Source organism: Triturus cristatus, chromosome 4_1, assembly GCF_964204655.1.
Source record: "Triturus cristatus chromosome 4_1, aTriCri1.1, whole genome shotgun sequence".
NCBI classification, from domain to species: Eukaryota; Metazoa; Chordata; class Amphibia; order Caudata; family Salamandridae; genus Triturus; species Triturus cristatus.
The window spans coordinates 1079178925-1079205385 of NC_140585.1; positions in this window are offsets into that span (position 1 = coordinate 1079178925).

Consider the following 26461-nt stretch of genomic DNA (forward strand, 5'->3'; position numbering starts at 1 on the left):
AAGAGGTAATCAGAAATGCGCCAAGCATCAGATATGCGATATGGAGATATACTAAAGGACATTTGAGTGGGAGTTCTACCAAAAGAAGCAAAGAAAGCATTACAAACCTGTCTCATTAAAAATCTGTTACCAACTAATGTTTCAGCTGCAGAAGTAATGTACAATTGTGTTAAAAAAGAGAAGTCTTTTGTTTGTTTGATGCCAAATCTTTAGGAGTCTAGTAAATTCAATGAACAATTATTGGAACTGGAAAAAGAAGAGATAATAGAAATTGGAGCAAATGATAAAATGGAACATCAAGGAATTTCAGGGCTACTAACAGAAACACTGCAATCAAAATTGGATAGTTTTGAAAAGTCTGTGTCAAAAACTGCAGGATGATACAAACAGTTACTCATCTGTAAAACGTGTTGTGTAATATTATGTTGTAAAATGAAGACTGCTTCATAATTGTTGGACAATTTTTACCAGATATAAAAATATGAGAAATAGTTTTTAACTGATAGTTGCTTTCATTATGGCAGTAACCTATTAGCAAGCCACTATTAAAGAACGTGTGATGATGTACTGTGCACATTTTGTTTTTTACAATCCATTCATTGCTTTTCCCCACTGTTAGATGATGATGCTTCATACAGAGCACTGTTAAAAGGGAAAACGTATGAAAGCTGAAAACAGTAAAAAAACAGTAAAAGATTTGTCTATGTTGAATTAAAGTTTTGGAGAAAAAATATCATGTTGTGTGTTGTTTTCGTTGCCTAATGTTAAAAATGAAATTCTAATACATTTTTCACCGTTCATATTTTTTCACAGTGGTTGCAGATTGGGATATATTACGTGTGTCAAATAACTAATCTAGTGAAAGATTCATTGAGTCACTACTCATGTACTCTTCCCATCTCCCAGGTACTACAGTTACACTCATCCAATCACCCAGCCACTGCCTAGGATGTCATCCGATCACTCAGGTAGTGCACTTCCGTTCATCCAATCTCCCAGCTACTCCTCAGGCACTCATCCAATCACCTTGGCGGTACTCGTGGAGTCATGCCTTCACTCAGTCACTACTAATGCAGTTATGGAATCACCTAGGCACTAAATACACTCTTTCATTCATCCAAGCACTGCACTTGCACTAATCCATTAACCCAGGCACTACCTTTGCAGTCATCCAATCACCCAGGCAGTACCCATGCAGTCATGCAATCAGCCAAGCACTATACTTGCACTTATTCATTCACCCAGGCACTGCAATTGCACTCATCCATTCATCCAGGCACTACACTTCCACTCATCTGTTCACCCAAGTACTGTACTTGCACTCATCCAGTTATCCAGGTACTGCACTTGCACTCATGCAACCATCCAGGCAGTATACTTGCACTCATACAATCACTCAGGCACTACCCAAGCAGTCATGGAATCACCCAGGCACTGCACTTCCTCTCTTCCAATGATCCAGGCACTGCACTTATTAATTCACCCAGGGACTGCACTTGCACTCATCCATTAAATCAGGCACTACTCATGCACTCAACCATTCACCTAGGCACTACAGTTGTAGTCATTCATTCATCCAGGCACCACACATGCACTCATTATGTCACCTAGGCAATACTGAGGCAATCATCCAATCATCCTGGCACAACCCATGCACTCATCCAAATACCCAGACACTACTCATGCACCCATCTAAAAACCCAGGCACTACAGTTGCCCCATGCATTCACCCAGGTACTGCACTTGCACTTTTCCATTCACCCAGGCATTGCACTTACAATCATCCAGTTATTATCCAGGTACTGCACGTGTACTCTTGCAATCATCCAGGCAGTACACTTGCACTCATACGATCACTCAGGCTCTACCCATGCATGTAACGGAGTCACCCAGGCACTGCACTTGTACTAATTCATTCCCCCAGGCACTGCACCTGCAATCATTCATTCACCTAGGCACTGCACTTGCACTTATACATTCATCCAGGCACTGCACTTACACTAATGCAATCATCCAGACAGTGCACTTGTACTCATACAGTCACTCAGGCATTACCCATGCAGTCCTGCAATCACCCAGGCACTGCACGTGCAATTATTCATTTACCCAGGCACTGCACTTGCAATCATTCATTCATCCAGGTACTGTACTTGCAAGTATCCATTCATCCAGGCACTGCACTTGCACTTATTATTTTACCCAGGCACTGCACTTGCACTCATCCTTTCACTCAGGCACTACCTATGCAGTCATGCAATCATCCAGGCACTGAACATGCACTCATCCAATCATGCATGCACTACCCATACAGTCATGAAATCACTCTGGTACTACACTTGCACTAATTCCTTCCCCCAGGCACTACACTTGCACTCATCCGTTGACCCAGGCACTAAACTTGCACTCTCTGGTTCATTCAAGCACTGAACTTGCACGCATCCAATTATCCAGGCACTGCACTTACACTCATGCAATCATCCAGCAGTACACTTGCACTCATACAATCACTCAGGCACTACCAAAGCAATCATAGAATCACACAGGCACTGCAATTGTACTCATTCTTTCAACCTGGCACTACACTTGCAATCATTCATTCACCCAGACATTACCCATGCATTCATGCAATCACACAGGCACTGCACTTGCACTTATCAATTAACCCAGGCACTGCACTTGCACTCATTTGTTCACCCAGGTATCCAATAATCCAGGCAAAATTCCGGGAGATTTGTTGAAGCATGATAGTAGAGTCTGGGGCCCATATATAAATCGTTTAGGCAATGCTATTGCTTCGGGCTGTCCCATACCAGAATCATGGAAAGGGGCAGAGATCACTGCAATTATTATACGTAATCGGTATGACCCTGCAAATTACCGACCAATAAGTTTAATTGATATTTTACAAAACATATTTGCTCGGCATATTTTAATGAGATTAAACGATCGGCCTGAAGAGAACAATGTCCTCTCAAAATTCCAGGAGGGATTTAGATCTAAAATCAGCACAATCTATCAAGTTTTTAGATTTATATGTTTATGCTGGAAATATATTAATTTAAAAAAGGGCCACTTGTATATTGCTATTGTAGACCTCAGGGCTGCTTTTGACTCATACCGCGGAATCTAATCTAGGAATAGCTGAAATGCCAAGGAGTGCCTGACGAAATATTCGGACAAATAATAAAACTACATGAGGACAATTTTGCCAAAGTAAGATGGGGTCCAAGGGGTGAACTCACAAAGGCAATCCCGGTAAAAAGGGGCATGCGCCAGGGGTGTATACTGGTGGCCACGGTATTTTCTTTATATGTCAACGATATCCCGAGGCATTTGCTCGGGTGTACACAAGATTCGCCCAAACTGGGAGGAGATTTGGTGCCAGCGCTTTTATTTGCCGACGATACAATATTAATATCACAAACCCTGAAAGGTCTACAATGTTTATTGGATTCTTTTAACACCTATTGTAACAAAAAGGGCCTCGAAATAAATGCCAAAACAACAGTTGATGGACATAATGCAGAACAATGACATACATTCACCCCAGTACAGAGATCTGGGCCTAAATCCATCGCTTTTTTTGCTCATCATGCCATTCCAGTTTGAACCCAGCCATATGCAAATCAGTCTTGACCCTGTGCCTCATGGGAACAGTCCAGCCCGAACTGTCAAGCCAGGTCCTCCCTGGACTGGAACCAACCATCCTAGGACCGGTTTCGGGGTGTCACCCCTCTTCAGCCAGGATAGCCTAATTGCAGTGGCATGGAGAGCACAGGACTCATGTCTGAACATACCCGTCCCACTCGGGGTGACAAATGCAAAAACAACAGTTGATGGACAGAATGCAGAACAATGTCATACATTCACCCCAGTACAGAGATCTGGGCCTAAATCCATCGTTTTTTTGCTCACCATGCCATTCCAGTTTGAACCCAGCCATATGCAAATCAGTCTTGACCCTGTGCCTCATGGGAACAGTCCAGCCCGAACTGTCAAGCCAGGTCGTCCCTGGACTGGAACCAAGTATCCTAGGACCGGTTTTGGGGTTTCACCCCTCTTCAGCCAGGATAGCTTGATTCCGGTGGCACAGTGAACCCAGGACCCACGTCTGGGTATACCTGGCGCACTTTGGGTGAGAAAGCAAAAGACACACAATTGATGGACGGAATGCAGAACAAATCAAATCATTCACCCCCAGTCAAGAGATCTGGGTTAAATCCATCATTCTTTTGCTCACCATGCCACCCCAGTTTAGACCTGGCCATATGCAAATCAGCCTTGACCCTGTGCCTCACGGAACAGTCCAGCCCGAACTGCCAAGCCAGGCCCACCCTGGACCAGAAACAAGCATCCTAGGACCGGTTTCGGGGTTTCACCCCTCTTCAGCCAGGATAGCTTGATTCCAGTGGCACAGTGAGCCCAGGACCCACGTCTGGGCATACCTGGCGCACTTTGGGCGAGAAAGAAAACAACACACAATTAATGGACAGAATGTAGAACAAATCAGATCATTCACCCACAGTCAAGAGATCTGGGTTAAATCCATCATTCTAAACTGGGGTGGCATGGTGAGCAAAATGATGGATTTAACCCAGATCTATTGACTGGGGGTGAATGATTTGATTTGTTCTGCATTCCATCAATCAATTGTGTGTCTTTTGCTTTCTCGAAATAAATGCCAGCAAAACAAAATACATGGCAATAAACCCACATAAGTCTTTCAAAAAGAGTTTAGCAATCAATAATCAAAAACTAGAACATGTACAAAATTTTAATTACTTGGGTATAACCCTGTATACAAAGCTGTCCTGGAAGCCGCAGATGGAAAGAAATAAGATCACCCTGCTTCAAAACTCGCTACCCATAATAAAGAAACACGGGAGCAGTACCTCAAAGGCTGTGTCTCCCTCCTTAGAGGTCTGTAAACACAGAGCTCTAACAGCTTCTCTTTATGGGGCAGAAATATGGGGCCTCAAATGCAAAAAGAGTTTTGAACCAGGAGAAAATACATTTTTTAGGAGACTGCTAAGCTTACCAGTACGAACACCCTTAATCCCTATTGTCATGGATTTAAATGTCAAACGTACAGACCACGATGCAATATTAAGGCCCTTATCATGTTGGGTGTGGCTCTGGTCAACCCCAGAACTAACAGCTTATAAGGAAGGTCTAGAGGAGATTTTAAACATTGACCAGAGCAAGAGCATCCCGTGGTTCAAGCATGTTTCTTCTTGTTTTGAGAAATTAGGCTTGCAGCACTTTTGGGAACTTCCGACAAAGTTGACATCGACATCCAGGAAATTGGTAAAATCCACATTCTGGGCTTATATACAAAATAGTGTGATATATAACTCGGATAATGGTACTTTAACAATTAATTTCCTTCTTTTTAAAGAGGTAGCAAGTTTTGAGCCCTTTTTAAATGAAGTTCACCAACAACTTGCTAAATCCTTGTATATGAAGTTCAGATATGGTGTGTTACAAATTAGCACAAACACATCAAAATGGACCACAAACAAAGACAGAAATAGTAATGAATTTTGTGTATTATGCCAACATGTGTCTAAGGAAAATGATTTGTACATACTATTCGCCTGCCCGGTTTATAGCAAACCCAGGAACAAATGGATTAAACCTATTTGTCGGAACATGAATACTAGAATATGCTTTGAAGCGGGAAGGATACTGAAAACTGACACATCGCAAAAAAATCGTTTTTAGTATCAGCAGATTTTTATTTAATGTGAGACTTATAAGGGCAAAAGCTGGGCTAAAACTCTAAACGCCCAATAGATTAAGAATAGGTGTTTCTGAAGCCAATGGTTTTTAGTAAAGTATGCACATGCACTTATGTAAAATGGCGCTAGAAGACAACTTATGTATTTATTGATTACTAAAAAGTATTTGTAGCACTATGTTGTCAGAATGGGAATATTATTGAAAGATATATATATAGTGGAATATGAGTTCATTTTATATATTGATTTGAACTCACTACACAAATGAATTTTTAGATAATTATGTCTAGTTTTAACTTATTTATATATTTAAATTGTAATTTTATCAGTCAGGTAATTGTATTAACCCTCTTAATGACAGCCCCTACCTTGAAGAAAAGTTACCAAATGCATTGGAAGTCGTTAGACTTGTATTTAACCAAATTGTATGTGAAAATTCATGATGCAACTTTTATGGTTTTATGTGAATCAAAATAAAGAATTTGAAATGAAATTGAAATAATCCAGGCACTACACTAACACTTGTACAATCACTCATGCATTATTCATGCAGTCAAGGCTTCTCCAAGGCACAACCCATGCACTCATCCATTCATCCAACTGCTACTCATACATTTAACCAATCAGCTACACACTATTCATGCACCTACAGAATCACCCAGGCACTATACAGGGACTCATTCAATCACCCATGCACTACCCATGCACTCATCCAAGCCTGTAAGCCTAAATTCCTAAACCATTCTATAGATTATTACAAACAGCCACTACTGACTGATGAAAGGAGGGCATCCTCAAGTATTAATTCAGAAATTTTTAAAGTTTAGTGTGCACTAATTAACACAAGATCCCTTGGAAAACATGCCTTTGAGGTCTCGGAGTTTATCGCCAGCGTACAGCTGGATATGATTTTTCTCACACAAACATGGGCAGATCAAACATCAGGTCCGGATATGGTAACATCCACCCCAAAGGGATATGGCATCTTTAGGCTATATATGCAGTTGAAAAAGGGAGTGGGGGGATTAGCTGTTATTTATCGTGATTCATTTACAGTTTTTCTCACTCCCCTCAGAAGTAATGCCTGCGAAGCACTGAGCTTTGTTGTGGAAATGCGGGCCCCAGATAAAATGTTAGTAATGAAATTATTGCAATTTTAGAGTAATTTTCTCTCAAAACCGTTTTTACAGTGTTAGGCGATTTTAACTATCATCTAGAATAAATCAGACAGGGATACAGAAGCACTCCTGGACCATATGGCTATCTTTGGCAACTCCCAGAAAGTAAAAGGGCCTACTCACAATGTGCGACATACTTTGGACAGCATTTTTACGAATAATGTTTATTTGGAAAATATTGATACTATAGCTCTGACCCGGACTGATCACAAAGCCATAAGTTTCAAACTAGGAACCATGAAAAATAGTTCTTCCACACCTTTAGCAGAAAGTCACAGAGGACTTCTCCTCGGCACAAAATCAGTGCCTTAACTCTGAACGGCCTGTTAGTCAGAACCGAACCGAAAAGCTCAAATGATCCAGAAGTATTATCGGCTGCACATGAAACCTGGATGCAGTCAGCTATGGATACTTTAGCACCTATTAAAAATAAATAGCAAAAAGGACAAACTTTCTGCCCCTTGGTTTAATGATATCCTGAGAGCTTTTAAACAAAAATGCCATAGACAAGAACGGACTTGGCGGAAAGACTATAATGAAGAGGAAAAAAATAAATATAAGAAGTACATTGAGAAAGAAAAAGCTTTTTTTATTAGGCAATTTGAGTCCTCAAAAAACTCTATTAAAGAACTTTTCCAGACTGTCACTGAACTTACCACCACCCCAGTAGCAGATATTGTGGTAGGAAGTCAAGAACTTTGCGAGTCCCTGGCATCTTATTTTCATAACAAAGTAAGGGCAAATTTTGATAAATGTGACACCAAAGATCAGACAATTGAGTTGCCACGGGAAGGTGGACAGTCCTCTTTTGATAAGTTTGAGTATCTTTCAACTGACCAGGTTGGTCGGCTGATTCCTACTAAAAAAGTCTTGGTCTCCATCAGATTCCTATCCACCTCAGATAATTCACATTGCACCCATTACCATTGCAAAATTCTTGACAAATATTATTAATGTCATGTTTAGTACAGGTTTGTTTTCAAAGCTGTGGAAAAAGGCTGCAGTGCATCCTTTATTAAAAAAAAAGTCAACTTGGACCCCAAGGATTCCTCAAACTATTGGCCAATAACTAGACTCCCTTTTCCAGTCAAATTGGTTGAGAAAGCTAGGAATACTCAGCTATCCAGATAGATCAAGTCCAATTATCATCTTGATAAAACTCAGTTCAAATTTAGGAGTGGGTATAGTACTGAAACTGTGCTCATCATAGCTATAGATGAGATTAGATTCTCTCTAGATTCAGTTGGCAGGGCAGATCTGATATTACTCGACCTGTCTGCGGCCTTTGATATGGTCAACCATAGCTGTCTGATTGAACATGTGTGGCGTATTGGGGTCAAAGACATGGCTCTTGCCCTCCTACAGTTAGTTCTTGGTAGTATTTCTCAATCTGTAACCTTTAGAGGTTTCACCTCAAAATCTTTTACATAGCCATGTGGGGTCCCTCAAGGCTCATCTCTGAGCCCTACCTTGTTTAACTTTTATATACCCCCAGGATAATCTTATAAAGTCATTTGGGTTCTCACTGGTAACCTATGCAGATGATACTCAGATTGTTGTGTCAGTTACCAACGATGGTCAAAATGAATATGTGATGTTACAAAGCAATGAAAATGATCGCGGTACATTACATTGTAGTTTTTACAATGCAAGTCATTACAACGACTTGCGCTGGAGGTCGCTGAACTTAGGAATAGTATGATTTACTATTCCAACACCAGTCTATGTACAGTAGGAAAGGTGTTGGAATAATAAATAATACTATTCCTTAGGTTAGAGCGCCATCCAGTGCAAGTCGTTGTAATGACGTGCTTTGTAATGCCCGCGATATAAAGGCATTGTGATGCAATGCCCGCGTGGTAATGGATGTTTCCCAGTCAAAATACGGCAGAGAAATTTTGCAACTGTATGAGGGAAGTTAGTGACTGGATGAGTAAGAACTGCTTAAAGCTGAATTCAACTAAGACTGAAGTCATGCTATTTGGGAATGATGTGTCTTTCTGGTCCCCCATCGGTTGGCCCCAAGAGCTGGGGAATCTACCTACACCAAAAAAACAAAGTGAAAAACCTGGGTGTGACTGTAGATAATAAATAAACATTTAAAGAACAAGTCAACAGAGTAGTTTCAGCTTTTTATACTCTAAAAATAGTAAAGAAGATTGCCCATTTGTCACCTTTGATTTGTTAGAGACTGTGGTTACTGCTCTAGTCTTGGCACAACTAGAATACTGGAATGGGCTTTTTTAAGGGCTTCCAAAAACTTCAGACACTACAAAATAAATCAGCAAGGATGCTTTTTAACGTCCCTATGTTGGAATCTGCATCTTTAGCCTTGAAACATTTACATTGGCTTCCTATTCAAAAACATGTCACTTTCAAGGCATTATGTCTTGCTTATAAAAATTTGCACGGAACTGGCCCAGACTATTTAAAAAATACCCTTAAATGGTACGTTCCAGTTAGGTCCTTACGTTCTGGTTTTCAAAAACATCTGGTAGTTCAGTCCTTCAAGCGAATATCCTGGTGGCAGGAGTTTCATCAGAAACACTGCAATTAAATGGAACAGTCTCCCCCAATCATTGAAGTCTGTAACCAATCTTCTGGCTTTTTAGGAAAGCTATAAAAAACAGGCTTTTCACCAAATCAGAATACATTTCTTATCATAGATAGCGCCTAGATGCCTCCGGGTATATGTCATGCTTTTCAAATGCATTCAATATCAATATCCAATCACCCCAGTGCTATCCCTGCACTCATGTAATCACCCAGTCACTATCCATACACTCATCCAGTCACCCAGGTACTACCCATGCACTCATCCATTCACCCAGCCACTACCCATGCACTCATCCAATCATCCAGGTCCTACCCATGCACTGATGCAATCAACCAGGCACTACCTATACACAGATCCAAACACCCAGGCACTACACTTGCACTCATCCATTCACTCAGGCACTATCCATGCAGTAATCAAATCACCCTGGCACTACCCATACACTCAACCAATTATTCAGGCACCTCCCATGTACTCATCCAATCACTCAGTCACTACCACTGCACTCATCCAATCAACCTGGTGCACTCATACAATTACCAAGGCACCATCCATACACTCATACAGTCACCCGGGCACTGCACTTGCACTCATATAATTACCCAGGCAGTTCCTATGCACTCACCCAATCATCCAGTTATAACCCTTGCAGTCATACAATTGCTCAGGCACTACCCATGAACTCATAGATTGCCCTTATTGCACATCCATGCACCAGCTATGCACTCCTTCAATCATCCATACCCCAGTCCTATACTCATTCCAGCACACATGCATACTTCATCTTTTTTAACTGTAAAAGGAGGTTCAAACAGGAGCCTCTTTTTGTTTGTTTTTGAAATCTTATTTTTTAGGTGGTTTTGCAAAGTTTTTAAAAAAGTGTGTTCTTTTTTAAAGTAACAAAAATGGCAACTGGATCAGGAGAAATTTGAAAAATGTGCAAAAAATATAAAAGGTGGAAAAATTAGCATGTATGATTTTTCACAGCATTGCGAATAGCTGCAACACAGTGCTCATCAGCAACACCACTGTCCATGCAATATGTTGCCATTTTCGAAAACGCTCGATCCACATCAGTAGTACTAGTCTGGACCTTTTAAGGGACTTTCTGGGTGAGAATTGTTGCTGCTGAAACTGACGTAGATGGCCCTCCAGGTTCTCTCTGCTTGATTGCCTATTGCAGACGTTTTCTATGGTAGGTTTTAAGACGATATAACATGGATGTCGACCCACATGAATTTTTTTGTTTGTCCCGCTAGAGATGTCATCAGTGATGTCACTGACCATGTCATGAGTGATGTAACATGTGAGGTCATAAGCAGTGCATTGCAGGGGTGTCAGTGATAGTTAGCTCAGGTAACTATAACGGCTGAATTTCTCCGGTTTTGTACAAGTGAACTATCAGCCTAACTATAACGTCCACAGCAAACTCCCAAAACAATGCACATGCAAATGCAAAAATCTCACCCAAACAACAGACAATTACAATGCAGACACAACATACAACAGACCCACAAACCTGCACCAACAACACCAACATGAAAAACATTCACTGACACTCCTTCTACCTCCAAAAGCCCATCCTTTGTCATTCCACCTCTCCAGGATCCCAAGGAAAGCCCTATGATTGACCTTGCCCTTACCTCTGCCACAGCCACACTCCCCTTCCCAAAGTTAAACCAACCCCTCCCAATACCGACCCCAACCCTCCCAAGTAACATCATTGAGGTACCCGGACTGCCCACTAGGTGCCCCTTCTTGGGGATGTTTCCCAGGAAGTGTCAGTAAGGGCAAGTTTGTTGGCACATCATTATGCTGTGGCACATGTACAATTAATGGACTGGCCTTAGGCCTTTGTTTCTTTTTTGGATTTGCTTTAATCTATTCATTACACATTTACACTGATTGGAAGACACTACTCCTGCCATTACTTTCCTACTTATTTGATGTCATTGGATGATTAGTGCTGTGTGAGTACAGTTGTTTTTGTTTGATCCCTGATTGCTGACCCAGTTAAAGTGGTTAGTATGATGTAACCTTGAAGCCAGTGCTAGAGTAAGACAAGACAAGGGTAAATGTTGGATGGATATTCATGTGGGTTGACATTCAAATGGGGCATTGGGTGATGGATTATATGGTAAGTATTTCTGCTTGGCCTGGCCACTGTGAAAGTTATTTACCCTGCCCTACTCCCTATGATGTAGGTTGGGTATGTGGTAGGTATGTCAAATATAGATATTTGTGTATCCACACATGGAGGGTGTCAACTCGTATAACCTTTACTGAGTTCTGCATAGCCATGTGTCCATTTTGATTTGTGTACTGTACAGCTTCTTTATATATATGTGTGCCATATGATGTAAGTGTTGTGTTTGCTTTCATAAGTTGCACTTACCCATTGCCTCCACATGCTTCCCACTTGGTTATTGTATTGGTTGTCCTTCTTATACTTCAGTTCCCAGATCCAGTGCACATGGAGATTGTCAGACATGCAAAATGTACTGTGCCTCAGGGCCCCAGCCTTTCAGAGTTCTGCCTGATGTATGCATAGTTATCCTGCAGAGAGCATTTTCATTGCACCCTTATAATGTTTCTCACACTGATTCTATGTAATCCCATTGACTGACATTGCCTTTCCATGTGTTGATGTGTGAGAGTCCACTACAGAGTTGTAGCAGAGAAGGTATGTTTCTCTTTCATGGGACATCCATACTAATGTCTCTTTGACCTCATAACATGGCCGGGGATTTGTGTAATGTGAGTATGTCAAATTCATTATAGCATGTTGGTCAGAGGTGCAGTCACTAGGCCTCATGGTAGATGTATTCAGATCAATGTCACTTTAGCAATACTTGAGAAATGGTAACCTGCATGACTAGTGAAGAACAGTAGTGACATGGCAGACAAGTGAGAAGGGGCAAAAGAAGTGCAACATCCTGGTCAGAGCTACAATCGCAAGGCCTCATGGTAGTTGTACTATCTTCAATATCACTTTATCAACACTTGAGAAATGGTAACCTACATGACTAGTGTAGATCAGCAGTAAAAATTCAGACATGTGAGAATGGGCAAAAGTAGTCTAGCTACTTGGTCAGAGTTGTAGTGACAGGGCCTCATGGTAGTAGTGGTAGCTTATCTATCTGTACTTACCAATATGTGAGAAATGGCAAACTGCAAGATTAGTGTAAATCAGTAGTGACATGGCAGACAAGTAAGAAGTGGCAAAATGAGTGTTGCATCTTGGTCAGTGTTACAATCACAAGGCCTCATGGTAGATGTAGTAACTTCAAAGTCACTTTAGAAAACACTTGAGAAATGGTAACCTCCATGACTAGGGAAGATCAGTAGAGACATGGCAGACAAGTGAGAAAGAGCAACGGTTATGTGTGACAGGCATAATTAGGAGTGATGTTGATGAGGAGGCGGTGTTGTGGACAACAAATTAATGAACATATTACAATTACTTTAAATAATTTGCTACCATATGTCCATTTGTGTACAGTGTGCTTGTGCAGTACCAATGTTTTGGCCTAGGAGAGCATACTACAGATGTGTTTCAGATGATTGTTAAGAAACAAACCCAGACAGGGTCCCTGAACGTGTAAATTACTTGGTAATACATACACCCTTGCCTAGTCCATGATTGGGCATCATTTTGCAGAGGAGTCTATGGCAACAGGTAGTTGTGTGAGTAACTGTCATTTTTTACCATGGCGAACTGGGTTTTGAAGGTGGCCAAGGAGGTAGAGCAGTGGCAGGATGTGTTTGATGGGCTCCATGATGGTAGAAGATGGGTAGAGGTGAGTAGAGGTGAGTTTCATCCTTTTAATCCTCCCTTTCTGCCGTCTCTGATGCCGTGGTTGGACTGCCACAGTCACATCGGCTCTAAAGCAACTCATAATTGGGCGGGCAGTTTCACTGTTTGTTCTAGACTCCCACAGCCTCATAGGCTAGCTCAGCATATGCAGCTCTCTGAGTTTGCTGGCGGTGTCAGCAGTTCAACAGCGGTCTTTGCAAAGCCAATCTGCACAACTGGTAAGATGGCAGTCAGATCACTGATCTCACAGCGGTCGGACCGCCACCACCGGTGCATCGGTCCACAGACCGCCAAACTCATAATAAAGCCCTTAGGGGCACATGCACCAAGGTGTTTTGCAATTGCAAAAAGTGTGATTTGCAAAAATCGGCTGTTTGCTATCACAAAATGGCCTTCCCTAAAGCATGAAAGTTATTTGGATTTGCAATTCCGGTAATTGCAATTTCTCGAGATGACCTAAATTGCAAATGCAAATAGGGAATCACATTTTGCAATGAAGCATATGCAAAAAGCCTTTCCTAAATGCGAACTGTGCATTTAGGAAACGATAATCAACATACACTTCAAGTTGATGCTAAGGTGTGGATGCTTTGAAAAAATGCACAAAATGCTTTTTTCGAAGTGCAATGTGGCGCACACATGCCCCTAGGACATGTGTGTGCCTTACATGTGCACCTGTTTTGTGTTAGGGGTGCCTCAGGGTGACCTTAGGCCCCCGGGCTCCCTTGCTTTTGCATTACCTAATTTGTGATTACCAATTAGGTCATCTCAATTTAAGCAATGCAAGACCATTCCCACCTATGGGCCTGCATGTGCTCCTTAGTCTTTTGTGTTTGTCTGCTTGTATTAGCATGTCTCTTCTTAACCTGCTCCTTATAGTTCCCTAAAAATCTGTCAATTTTGAATAATTGTTCCCATTTTACTACCACACCCCCTCTCCCTCCCTCTTTTACTCGTATACTTACCTGTGATCGCCACATCTTCACATAGATTTAGGCCTGGGCTAAAATTCCGTTCCGCTCGCGGAAATTGCGATAATTTGACATTTTCGCATTCCGCGGAGAGTACGAAAATGTCAAAATTTCCGCAATCCGCATTTTACCGGAAATTTTTTGCTTGCTCGCACTGTAAAATAATACATTCTCGCATGCGCGCGATCGCCTTACCTGAATCCCCGCGTTCGCCGACCTGTTTTCCCGATTTGGTCGCGTTCTTCACGAGATGTCGGATTTTTGGTAGCGACAGTTCGCGCCCGCTGTAACGTCATTCGTAGCGCAATCACGTCTTTCTTCTCGCGATCATGCACCGCGAAACAAATGAAAACAAGGTGGCCGCGCCCGCGAGCAGCCCCATGGGTAAGTTGGCGAGTCGCGAACGGGCGGGAAAAAACTTCCGCATCTTCGCGATATTTCTGCGTGTTTGCGGAGATTTTTAACATTTTCGCGATAATTTGTGAAAGTGAATTTCGCAAATTCCGCCCACCCCTACATAGAACAGGTAGGAGAGGCAGAGGTGGAGGTCTCCACAATAGACTGGCAATTCACATTTTGTAGTATGTGAGTAGCACTACTGTAATACTGCATCACATACCATAAAATGCAGTTTGTAAATAGGCCACTAAATTATTTTCTTTATTACCAACAAATGTATTGCCCTTAGAATGGCTGTGTTTGTGAACCCCTCCATTATTTTTATTAGACTTCGTTTGCACAATTATGATCTATTATAACCATAATCCATATTTTCAACGGATGGACCATTTACTAAAAAGCTGGTCTCATTTTGCGCCAGCTGTTACTTGCAGACATGCATATATACTAACTAACAATATCTAACTGATATCAGATCGCTGCATATAATGGCAACAACAAATTGCCAAGCTTGATGCATGTATGAAACCAAGATGTATGCGTCGGTCTTAGACTGATTAAAATGGAAAGCAACCCATGGTGCACAATTCTCACTTAATACAGCGGATCTGCTTATAGTTGTAGTTAGAGTAATTTAGCTGTACAGTTTTTCAAACCAGAAAAAAAGTTGTCCTGTATTGAATTCACATTGCTGGATCTCTTATATTATGGATTATTGCAAAAATGTCAGGCTTTTTTTCTTCCTTTTAATTAGTGAAACTGTGTGTGGAGTTGACGTGCAATTGGTTGCAGGCCCTTTTAATTAGCGTTGCAGATAAAAAGTAGTTTTTTCTCCTTGGATAAATGTTGCTTGGGGCTGCAAACATATGTAGTGTTTGCTTATTTTGCTGGCACTCAGCAGTGGCCATATTTCTGTAGCTTTGCATTTTTTTAAATTGCATTCAGACCCGTCAATGTTATGGAATGACTCTACAATTCTAAACAATCACGTTCAAGGTCTATGTTTATGCAGTCCACAAATAGTTGTGAACTTTTCTTACACTCGCTAAAAAAATAATCTGAAAGGATACAAAGAGGCGTCTTCTGGACACGAGTACGTTTTGCCTAAGGGAGCCTGATTTTTTTCCACGAACACCTTTCCACCATGTGACTTCTGGTATACCTTGAGTATTTATCAGGAGCACAATAGTAACAGCAATCTGTTTTAAAAATGTGTTTCTTGAATTGCATCGCCATGGATGATGACTGGATGGCTCTTCTGTGCTCTGGTGATGCTTTAGCAAAGGTGATGAAATTCAGTTTTTTCTCCTCTGTGTAATTAAAGTGCTTTTACATTTCAGTTCTATCTATCTATCTATCTATCTATCTATCTATCTATCTATCTATCTATCTATCATCTATCTATCTATCTATCTATCTATCTATCTATCTATCTATCTATCTATCTATCTATCTATCTATCTATCTATCTATCTATCTATCTATCTATCTATCTATCTATCTATCTATCTATCTATCTATCTATCTATCTATCTATCTATCTATCTATCTATCTATCTATCTATCTATCTATCTATCTATCTATCTATCTATCTATCTATCTACCTCTCTATCTATCTATCTATCTATCTATCTATCTATCTATCTATCTATCTATTCACTGAAAAACACATAGGTTTCAGAGACGTTATAGTTAGAAATTAGCATTTAAAAAACCTTAGAAATTCACAGAAAAAACATAGGTTTCAGGGGTGTTATGGTTAGCTGCCCATTTCACTTGTACAAAACCATAGAAATTTCTCTGTTATAGTTAGTTCTGCTAACTATAACTCACACGCCCGAAATGCACTGCTGATGATGTCACATATTGCATCATTCATGACATCGTCAGTGACATCACTGATAACATCTCAAATGACATCACTGATGACATCATCCACTGAATGTGGTTTAGTTTGAAATTTAAATATGTATTATATATATACCAATCTGTATTGAAGATTGAGTGGATATATAACTGTCAGGATGGAGGATTTAGTAGCTGTCTGACTGTCTTTTTAAGTGAGTAATTAAAAGCGTCTCACTTAATACATGGATTAGTAACTAAACTATGTGAATGTGTGCAGCACTGTCTCTGTTGTTGTATAACATGCTGCATCCGTTGGTCACTAACTACATGAGTGTGTATATTAGTTATTGATTAGTTGGGTGAATATTTGTATGGGACACTGAGTTTGTGTGTGGTTGGATGGGGTCTGTGTAACTCTATGCATAGATGTGTGAATGGTTGATTGACTAGGTGTATGGGTTTATGAGTGCATGTGGAAACAGTTTTTTGGGTGATTGAGTGTATTTATTTGTGTGTTGGTGAGCGAATATATGTTTTAGTTGTACATCTTCAACAAAGTAAAAAAATGAAAGGCATTGTATGTGAGAGTTGGTGTATATAAATAAGTATGTGTAAGAGTCAGTGATTGTGAGAGCAAATACATGAATGAGTGTATAATTGTAATGGTGCTTTTTTAACATATTAACGATGAGTTACTATGTGTTTGAATAAATGAGGTGTTGTTGGATAATTGTGTAAGTGAGTAAATTTAAGTGCGATACATTTTTTTCATGAGTGAGTAGGATGACTGCATAACCGAGTAAGATGACTGCTGATGTGTCAATGTCTATATATGTGTATAAGTGCATTTAATGACTGCATGTATAGATGATTCTGTTGTTGAATGGGTAGTTGTGTGTGTAGACTTAGGAATCAGTGAGTGGGTATGTAGTAACTGGTATTGGTGTGTCAATGGTTTCAAATATGGTACTCTGTATTTTACAGTGAGTGATGAAAGGTTATACTAGTGTATGATGAGGTGTATCAGATTGTCAAGTGGATGATGTCATCAGTGATGTCATTTGAGATGTCATCAGTGATGTCATCAGTGAGGTCATTGACCATGTCATGAATGATGCAATATGTGACATCATCAGCAGTGCATTGCGGGCGCATGAGTTATAGTTAGCAGAACTAACTATAACGGAGGAATTTCTATGGTTTTGTACGAGTGAAATGGGCAGCTAACTATAACACCCCTGAAACCTATGGTTTTTTCTGTGAATTTCAAAGGTTTTTTAAATGCTAATTTCTAACTATAACGTCTCTAAAACCTATGTTTTTTTTCAGTGAATTTAAAAGGTTTTTTAAATGCTAACTTTTAAGTATGATAGTAGATATATCTATTTTATTGTACTGATTTTCTACAGTTTATTAACTGTTTATTTATAAATATTATATTCATTAAATAACATTATATATTTTTCTGAAAATTGCAAAAAAATAATTTTTATTAAAACTGAAATATTGATTAATTTTCTTGTTTTCATTTTTTATTTTAATATATTTATATTATTTTCTTTAAAAAAATTCCAATTTTTTTCGGAGTTGCGCCCTCAAAGTGTACACATCACGGTGGGTGCACGCATTATAGCCACCATTTTTGAAAAGTCATGAAGGATCCGCGTATGGTGTGCGACGGCTGCGTGTTTTTCAGTTACATCATATACATTTAATATCACGGGATGTGCTCGATTGGTATGCGTCCAGTCTGCGACTCCTGCTCCTGCGCATTCGCGACACATGCGCATTACGGTATGAGATGTTTGCATGCTTGCGGGTCCCGCGTGACATCATATACGTGCTGGGGAGCGCTGGGTGCGTGACTCCCGCAAAAAAAATGTATGTTCCAAAATTATATGTATGTGTCTTTAATATACATATTAAGGCAAGAGATTATGTAGGATATTCATCAAAATAATATATTTGTACTTATAATAAACTTATACTATTTTTAAATATATTTTCGCGAAGTCGGGTGCGTGCGTCGTGAGTGCAGAAAACCAGGTCAGCAGAGCTGCTGTAGAGTCAGAGAATCAGGTCAGCAGAACTGTTCTAGAGCCTAAGAACTAGGTCAGCAGAGCTGCTGTAGAGCCAGAGAAACCAGGTCAGCAGAGGTGCTTTAGAGGGAGAGAACCAGGTCAGCAGAGCTGCTTTAGAGCCAGAGAACCAGGCCAGCAGAGCTGCTTTAGAGCCAGAGAACCAGGTTAGCAGAGCTGCTTTAGAGACAGAGAACCAGGTCAGCAGAGCTACTCTAGAGCCAGAGAAGCAAATCAGCAGAGCTGCTTTACAGCCATAGAACCAGGTCAACAGAGCTGCTCTAGAGCCAGAGAACCAGGTCAGCAGAGCTGCTGCAGAGCCAGAGAAACCAGGTCAGTAGAGCTGCTTTAGAGGGAGAGAACCAGGTCAGCAGAGCTGCTCTAGAGCCAGAGAACCATGTCAGCAGAACTGCTTCAGAGCCATAGAACTGGGTCAGCGTAGCTGCTTTAGAGCCAGAGAACCAGGTCAGCAGAGCTGTTGTAGAGCCAGAGAACTAGATCAGCAGAGCTGCTCTGTAGCATAAGAACTAGGTCAACAGAGCTGCTCTAGAGCCAGAGAACCAGGTCAGCAGAGCGGCTTTAGAGAGAGAGAACCAGGTCAGCAGAGCTACTCTAGAGCCAGAGAAGCAAATCAGCAGAGCTGCTTTACAGCCATAGAACCAGGTCAACAGAGCTGCTCTAGAGCCAGAGAACCAGGTCAGCAGAGCTGCTGCAGAGCCAGAGAAACCAGGTCAGTAGAGCTGCTTTAGAGGGAGAGAACCAGGTCAGCAGAGCTGCTCTAGAGCCAGAGAACCATGTCAGCAGAACTGCTTCAGAGCCATAGAACTGGGTCAGCGTAGCTGCTTTAGAGCCAGAGAACCAGGTCAGCAGAGCTGTTGTAGAGCCAGAGAACTAGATCAGCAGAGCTGCTCTGTAGCAAAAGAACTAGGTCAACAGAGCTGCTCTAGAGCCAGAGAACCAGGTCAGCAGAGCTGCTTTAGAGAGAGAGAACCAGGTCAGCAGAGCTGCTTTAGAGCCAGAGAACCAGGTCAGCAGAGCTGCTCTAGCTGACACTGACTGACTGACACTGACTGACTGACACTGACTGACACTGAATGACACTGACTGACACTGATTGACTGACACTGACTGACACTGATTGACTGACACTGACAGACTGACTGACACTGACTGACTGACACTGACTGACACTGACTGACTACTCTCTACTACTCTACTACTGACTCTACTACTCTCTACTACTCTCTCTCTACTACTCACTCTCTTCTACTCACTCTCTACTACTCTCTACTACTCACTCTCTACTACTCACGCTTTACTACTCACTCTCAACTACTCACTCTCTACCTCTCTACTACTCACTCTCTACTACTCACTCGCTACTACTCTCTACTACTCACTCTCTACTACTCACACTCTACTACTCACGCTCTACTACTCTCTACTACTCACTCTCTACTACTACTCTCTCTACTACTAACTCTCTACTACTCTCTACTATTCACTCTCTACTACTCACTCTCTACTACTCACTCTACTACTTTCTACTACTCTCTACCACTCACTCTCTACTACTCTACTACTCACTCTCTACTACTCACTTGCTACTACTCTCTACTACTCACTCTCTACTACACTCTCTACTACTCTCTCTCTCTACTACTCTCTACTACTACAAAATACTATTCACTCTCTACTACTCACTCTACTACTCTCTGCTGCTCTCTACCACTCACTCTCTACTACTTTACAACTCTCTCTACTACTCACTCTCTACTACTCACTCTCTACTACTCTCTCTCTACTACTCTCTCTCTACTACTCTCAACTACTCACTCTCTACTACTCACTCTACTACTCTGTACTACTCACTCTCTACTACTCTCTCTCTACTACTCACTCTCTACTATTCACTCTCTACTACTCACTCTCTACTACTTGCTCTCTACTACTCACTCTCTACTACTCTACTACTCTCTCTGCTACTCACTCTCTACTACTCACTCTCTACTATTCTCTACTACTCAATCTACTACTCTCTCCTACTCTCTCTGCTACTCACTCTCTACTACTCACTCTCTACTACTCTACTACTCTCTACTACTTGCTCTACTACTCACTCTCTACTATTCTCTACTCACTCTACTACTCTCTCCTACTCTCTACCACTCACTCTCTACTACTCTACTACTCTCTCTCTACTACTCACTCTCTACTACTCACTCTACTACTCTCTACAACACACTCTCTACTACTCTCTACTACTCACTCTCTACTACTCTCTCTACTACTCACTCTCTACTTCTCACTTTCCACTACTCATTCTCTACTACTCGCTCTCAACTACTCTCTACTACTGACTCTCTACTACTCTCTCTACTTCTCACTCTCTACAACTCTCTCTCTACTACTCACTCTCTACTACTCTCTACTACTCACTCTCTACTACACACTCTCTAATACTTGCTCTCTGCTACTCGCTCTCTACTACTCTCTAGTACTCACTCTACTGCTCACTTTATACTACTCTCTACTACTCACTCTCTACTACTCCACTACTCTCTACTACTCACTCTCTACTACTCTCTCTCTACTACTCACTCTCTACTACTCACTCTCTACCTCTCTCTACTACTCACTCTCTACTACTCTCTACTACTCACTCTCTACGACTCTCTCTCTACTACTCTCTACTACTCACTCTCTACTACTCTCTACTACTCTATCTTCTACTCTCTCTCTACTACTCTCTACTACTCACTCTGCTACTCACTCTCTACTACTCTCTAATACATTCTCTCTGCTACTCACTCTCTACTACTCTCTACTACTCACTCTCTACTACTCTCTACTACTCACTCTACTACTCACTCTCTACTACTCTCTACTACTCACTCTCTACTACTCACTCTCTACTACTCTCTACTACTCACTCTACTACTCACTCTCTACTACTCTCTACTACTCACTCTCTACTACTCACTCTCTACTACACACTCTCTAATACTTGCTCTCTGCTACTCGCTCTCTACTACTCTCTAGTACTCACTCTACTGCTCACTTTATACTACTCTCTACTACTCACTCTCTACTACTCCACTACTCTCTACTACTCACTCTCTACTACTCTCTCTCTACTACTCACTCTCTACTACTCACTCTCTACCTCTCTCTACTACTCACTCTCTACTACTCTCTACTACTCACTCTCTACTACTCTCTCTCTACTACTCTCTACTACTCACTCTCTACTACTCTCTACTACTCTATCTTCTACTCTCTCTCTACTACTCTCTACTACTCACTCTGCTACTCACTCTCTACTACTCTCTAATACATTCGCTCTGCTACTCACTCTCTACTACTCTCTACTACTCACTCTCTGATACTTTCTCTACTACTCTCTACTACTCTCTACTACTCACTCTCTACTCTCTATTACTCGCTCTCTACTCTCTACCTCTCTACCTCTTTCTCTACTACTCTCTACCTCTCTACCTCTACCTCTCTACCTCTACACCTCTACCTATACACCTCTACCTCTCTACCTCTCTGTACATGCACACATATGCACATATATATATGCATATATATGCATATGCATTTATATATATGTATGTGTATATATATATTAAAGCTCAATTCCCTCGTTTCTGAAGAAATTCTGCACTCGAGGGGGGCATTGAGAATCGTTCTTTATTCAACGACCAACAGCAAACAAACGCGTTTCGGCGAAAAGCCTTCTTCGGTGTTCATGACACATCGAAAGAGGCATGTTTAAAAAAGCGTTCACATAGAGCTTCAAAATCAAGAAGGGAGAAACATTCATTTTCTAACGTGGGTGCCATATTGAAGTTGTGCATATTGGAACAAATTCCATCCAAATTCATTAGCTGCACGTTTCTTTATAACATATTTGTCTATATGACATGATTTTAAGAAAATGCTAGTTGCACAATCACTTCTTGTTGCTATTAGGCCGTGTATCGGCACAATTATATTATGCGACTTTAGATCAATTATGCATTCAGCCAAATATCGGCACATTCATATTACGCAACGATTAAATCTCGCCGTGGATCGGCATGCGTCCCTTCATAAAACGCTTATTATCAACACAATTCAGGTCCCAAATCATACATGATCTAATCAAAATTTCAAAGACTTCAAAAATTGACAAAAAACAGTAGAAATTCATTATCAAGTCAGTATCCACAGAACCTACATATATGTTAAAGCTGATATGGTCTATGAGCCTATGTGGACTGCTAGTTCCTCCCCACTATTCAATCCTCTCGGATATTTAGTAAGTAGGTCTATAATGTTTCTTGACTCCAGTCTTCGTAATTTCCGTATTCTGTTTCCACCCCTGACGTTTATAGGAACATTATCTAAACCAAAGTATTGTAGTTGGTTTCTATTACTTTGATGACATTCTGCAAAATGACGTGCCACAGGAGATGCGGCATCTGCTTTATCTATGGCTCTTAGGTGTTCTAAAATCCTAATTTTCAATTGGTGTATGGTGCTACCTATATAGCGTAGCACACATGGACACACCAAACAATATACCGCATAGGGTGTGCTACAGGTTAAACATTTAGTTATTATTCTTGTCTTCCCTGTATCTGGTATATTATACGACAGGACTCTTCTGCTATTAGAGCAGGCTTTGCATCTGCTGCAAGGAAAAAATCCCTTCATTTCTTTTAAGGTATTCATCCGTTCTGGGATTTTCTCTAAGTGGCTTTTAACCAGCATATCCCGTAGAGACCTAGCTTTCTTAAAAGTCACTAAAGGAAAGGCCGGAATATCTTCACTGATGACACTGTCCGTTTTCAAGATATGCCAATTTTTTCTCACCATGCGTTTTAGATAATTGGCTTCTGAGGAATAAGGGGTAATCATCCGGAATTTACTCTTACCGTTATTACCATTCTGTTCATGTTTCTCCATCAGGAGTCTATCTCTCGAGATCTTTCTTACCTTCTGCAAGGTTTTCTCTAAGATCTGAGGTTTATATCCTCTCACAGCAAATCTAGCTATACATTCAGTGGCAGCCGCCTCAAAATCATTCTTCTTGGTGCTGTTCCTTTTTAGTCTGAGAAGTTCGCCGTAAGCAATACTCTGAATGAGTTTGGGTGGATGATTACTAGTAGCAAACAAAGTGGAGTTCCCTGCTGTAGATTTACGTTATTGTGTGGAGACTGAGTAGCAGAGAGAGAGTAGTAGAGTGAGTAGTAGAGAGAGAGTAGTAGAGAGTGAGTAGTGGAGTAGTAGAGAGTGTGTAGTAGAGAGTACTAGAGAGTGAGTAGTAGAGTGAGTAGTAGGGAGTAATAGAGAGTGAGTAGTAGAGTGAGTAGTAGAGTGAGTAGTAGAGAACAAGTAGTAGAGAGTGAGTAGTAGAGAGTGAGTAGTAGAGAGAGTAGTAGAGAGTAGTAGAGTAGTAGAGAGTGAGTAGTAGAGAGTAGTAGAGAGTGAGTAGCAGAGAGAGTAGTAGAGAGTGAGTAGTAGAGTGAGTAGTAGAGAGTAGTAGAGAGCGAGTAGTAGAGAGTGAGTAGTGGAGAGTGAGTAGTAGAGTAGTAGAGAGTGAGTAGTAGGGAGAGAGTAGTAGAGTGATTAGTAGAGAGTGAGTAGTAGAGAGAGAATAGTAGAGAGTAGTAGAGAGTGAGTAGTAGAGTAGTAGAGAGTGAGTGGTAGAGAGTAGTAGAGAGTAGTAGAGTGAGTAGTAGAAAGTAGTAGAGAGTGAGTAGTAGAGAGAGTAGTAGAGAGTGAGTAGTTGAGAGTGAATAGTAGAGAGTGAGTAGTAGAGAGTAGTAGAGTAGTAGAGAGTGAGTAGTAGAGAGTGAGTAGTAGAGAGTAGTAGAGAGGGAGTAGTAGAGAGAGAGTAGTAGAGAGTAGTAGAGAGTGAGTAGTAGAGTAGTAGAGAGTGAGTGGTAGAGAGTAGTAGAGAGCAGTAGAGTGAGTAGTAGAGAGTGAGTAGTAGAGAGTGAGTAGTAGGGAGTAGTAGTAGAGAGTAGTAGAAAGTGAGTAGTAGAGAGTGAGTAGTAGAAAGTAGTAGCGAGTGAGTAGTAGAGAGTGAGTAGTTTAATTTAAAAGGAACACAATGAGGAGGTTCATTTTGCCATAGAAATTATGATTAGTGCGGAAAAAAGAAAAATTAGGGCACATTTTGAGTGACTTCTCAAATCCTCTTCTATTTCATTAAACAATTCTGACATGCAGACTGAAACATGCACTTTCAATACCAGCAGCAGACTTCCCTGGTGAGCAGTAGCTTTACAACAGTGATCTAATAAGCAACTAGAGTGCTAACATTCCAAATTTATGGCATAGGTGTGACACATCTGAATGCCTTCTTGATGGAATGAAAGTAAAAACCTGAAAGTATTTCCTACTGAGGAGACTGTTGTAAATGAGGAAATTAGGAAACTTCATAACAAGTCTCCCAAGATGGCCACCAGAGACAAATGAGCCCAAATGTAGCACAAATATCACCAAGATGTAGCCCAAGTATAGCCCAATGACAGAAATCTTAGAGTGTTTTAAAGAACAACTAGAGCGCTAACAGTCTTACTTATGACAAAAGTATGGTACACCTGAAGCCATCTTGATTGGAATAAAGTGGTAACACTTAAAACATTTAATTTGCTAAGGAACAAAATGAGGGGGTTCATTTTGCCATAGAAATTATGATTAGTGCTGCAGAAAGAAACATTAGGGCACATTTTGACTTCTCAAATCCTCTTCTATTTCATTAAAAAGTTCTGACATGCAGACTGAAACATGTACTTTGAATACCAGCAGCAGACTTCCCTGGTGAGCAGTAGCTTTTCTACAGTGATCTAATGAGGAACTAAAGTGCTAACATTCAGAATTTATGGCAAATGTGTCACATCTGAATGCCTTTTTGATGGAACCAAAGTAAACAAGCAGTGAAAATGCAATAGGTCTCGCCCTCGTTTAAGTTAAAGCAATTCTGTTTGTAATTAGGTGGCTTTTCAGCTTTGCTTTTATTAGTGTTTTTCAAAATTTCATGCACATAACATGCATATATGTATATGTATGCGTGCATTTATATTTGTATTTATATAGATATGCAGATTATATATATGTTTATATATGTATGTATATATATATATACACATACATTATCTACTGGCGGTCGCCAGTAGATAGTTATAGTTAGGGCCGAGTTTCCATTGGAAATCTCAAAATTCTATTTTGAATAACTTTGGCGCCGATTGACGAATCCTCGCGAAATTTTCAAAACTAATGGGGCGCTCCGCTTTGCTCCTACCCTGAAAGTCTCGGGGTGATTCGTCAAGCGGGGGCCGAGAAAAAGGGGGGGTCCCAAAACACGTTTTCCCCATGGATTTTTCCATAGGGACTTTAGTCGCAGCTACAGCCCGAACGGCTGAACAGAATTACGTGAAATTTGGCAGAGAGGTATCCATAAGGTCCATGAAGTGCCTTTTACAGGTTTGGTGTAAATCTGCTCAGTATTTCCAGAGAAAATAGCATTTAAATCAATATATATATCTGTACGCGCGCAGCGTGCGCGCTGGGTGCGCGCACCTTGCCGTGCGCGAGCGCAATTCTGATTGGTTGTTAGATCTTAGTAAACATTCGAATCAGTCGAAACCAGGAAGTGTCGGCCGCCATTTTGTCTCTCGCACTCTGAGGGGGTGAAATCCAAATGTGGAGAACGTGAAAAGGGGGCAGGGTGGACAGTTCCTGACCGCCTAGCCGGGGTCAGGGGGTCCCAGAAGGACCCCAAGGGCCATATACATTTTTTTTTTTCGAAAAATCGCCGAGTGCGCGCACCCTGCAAACATATACATATACATATACATATATGCATACATGTG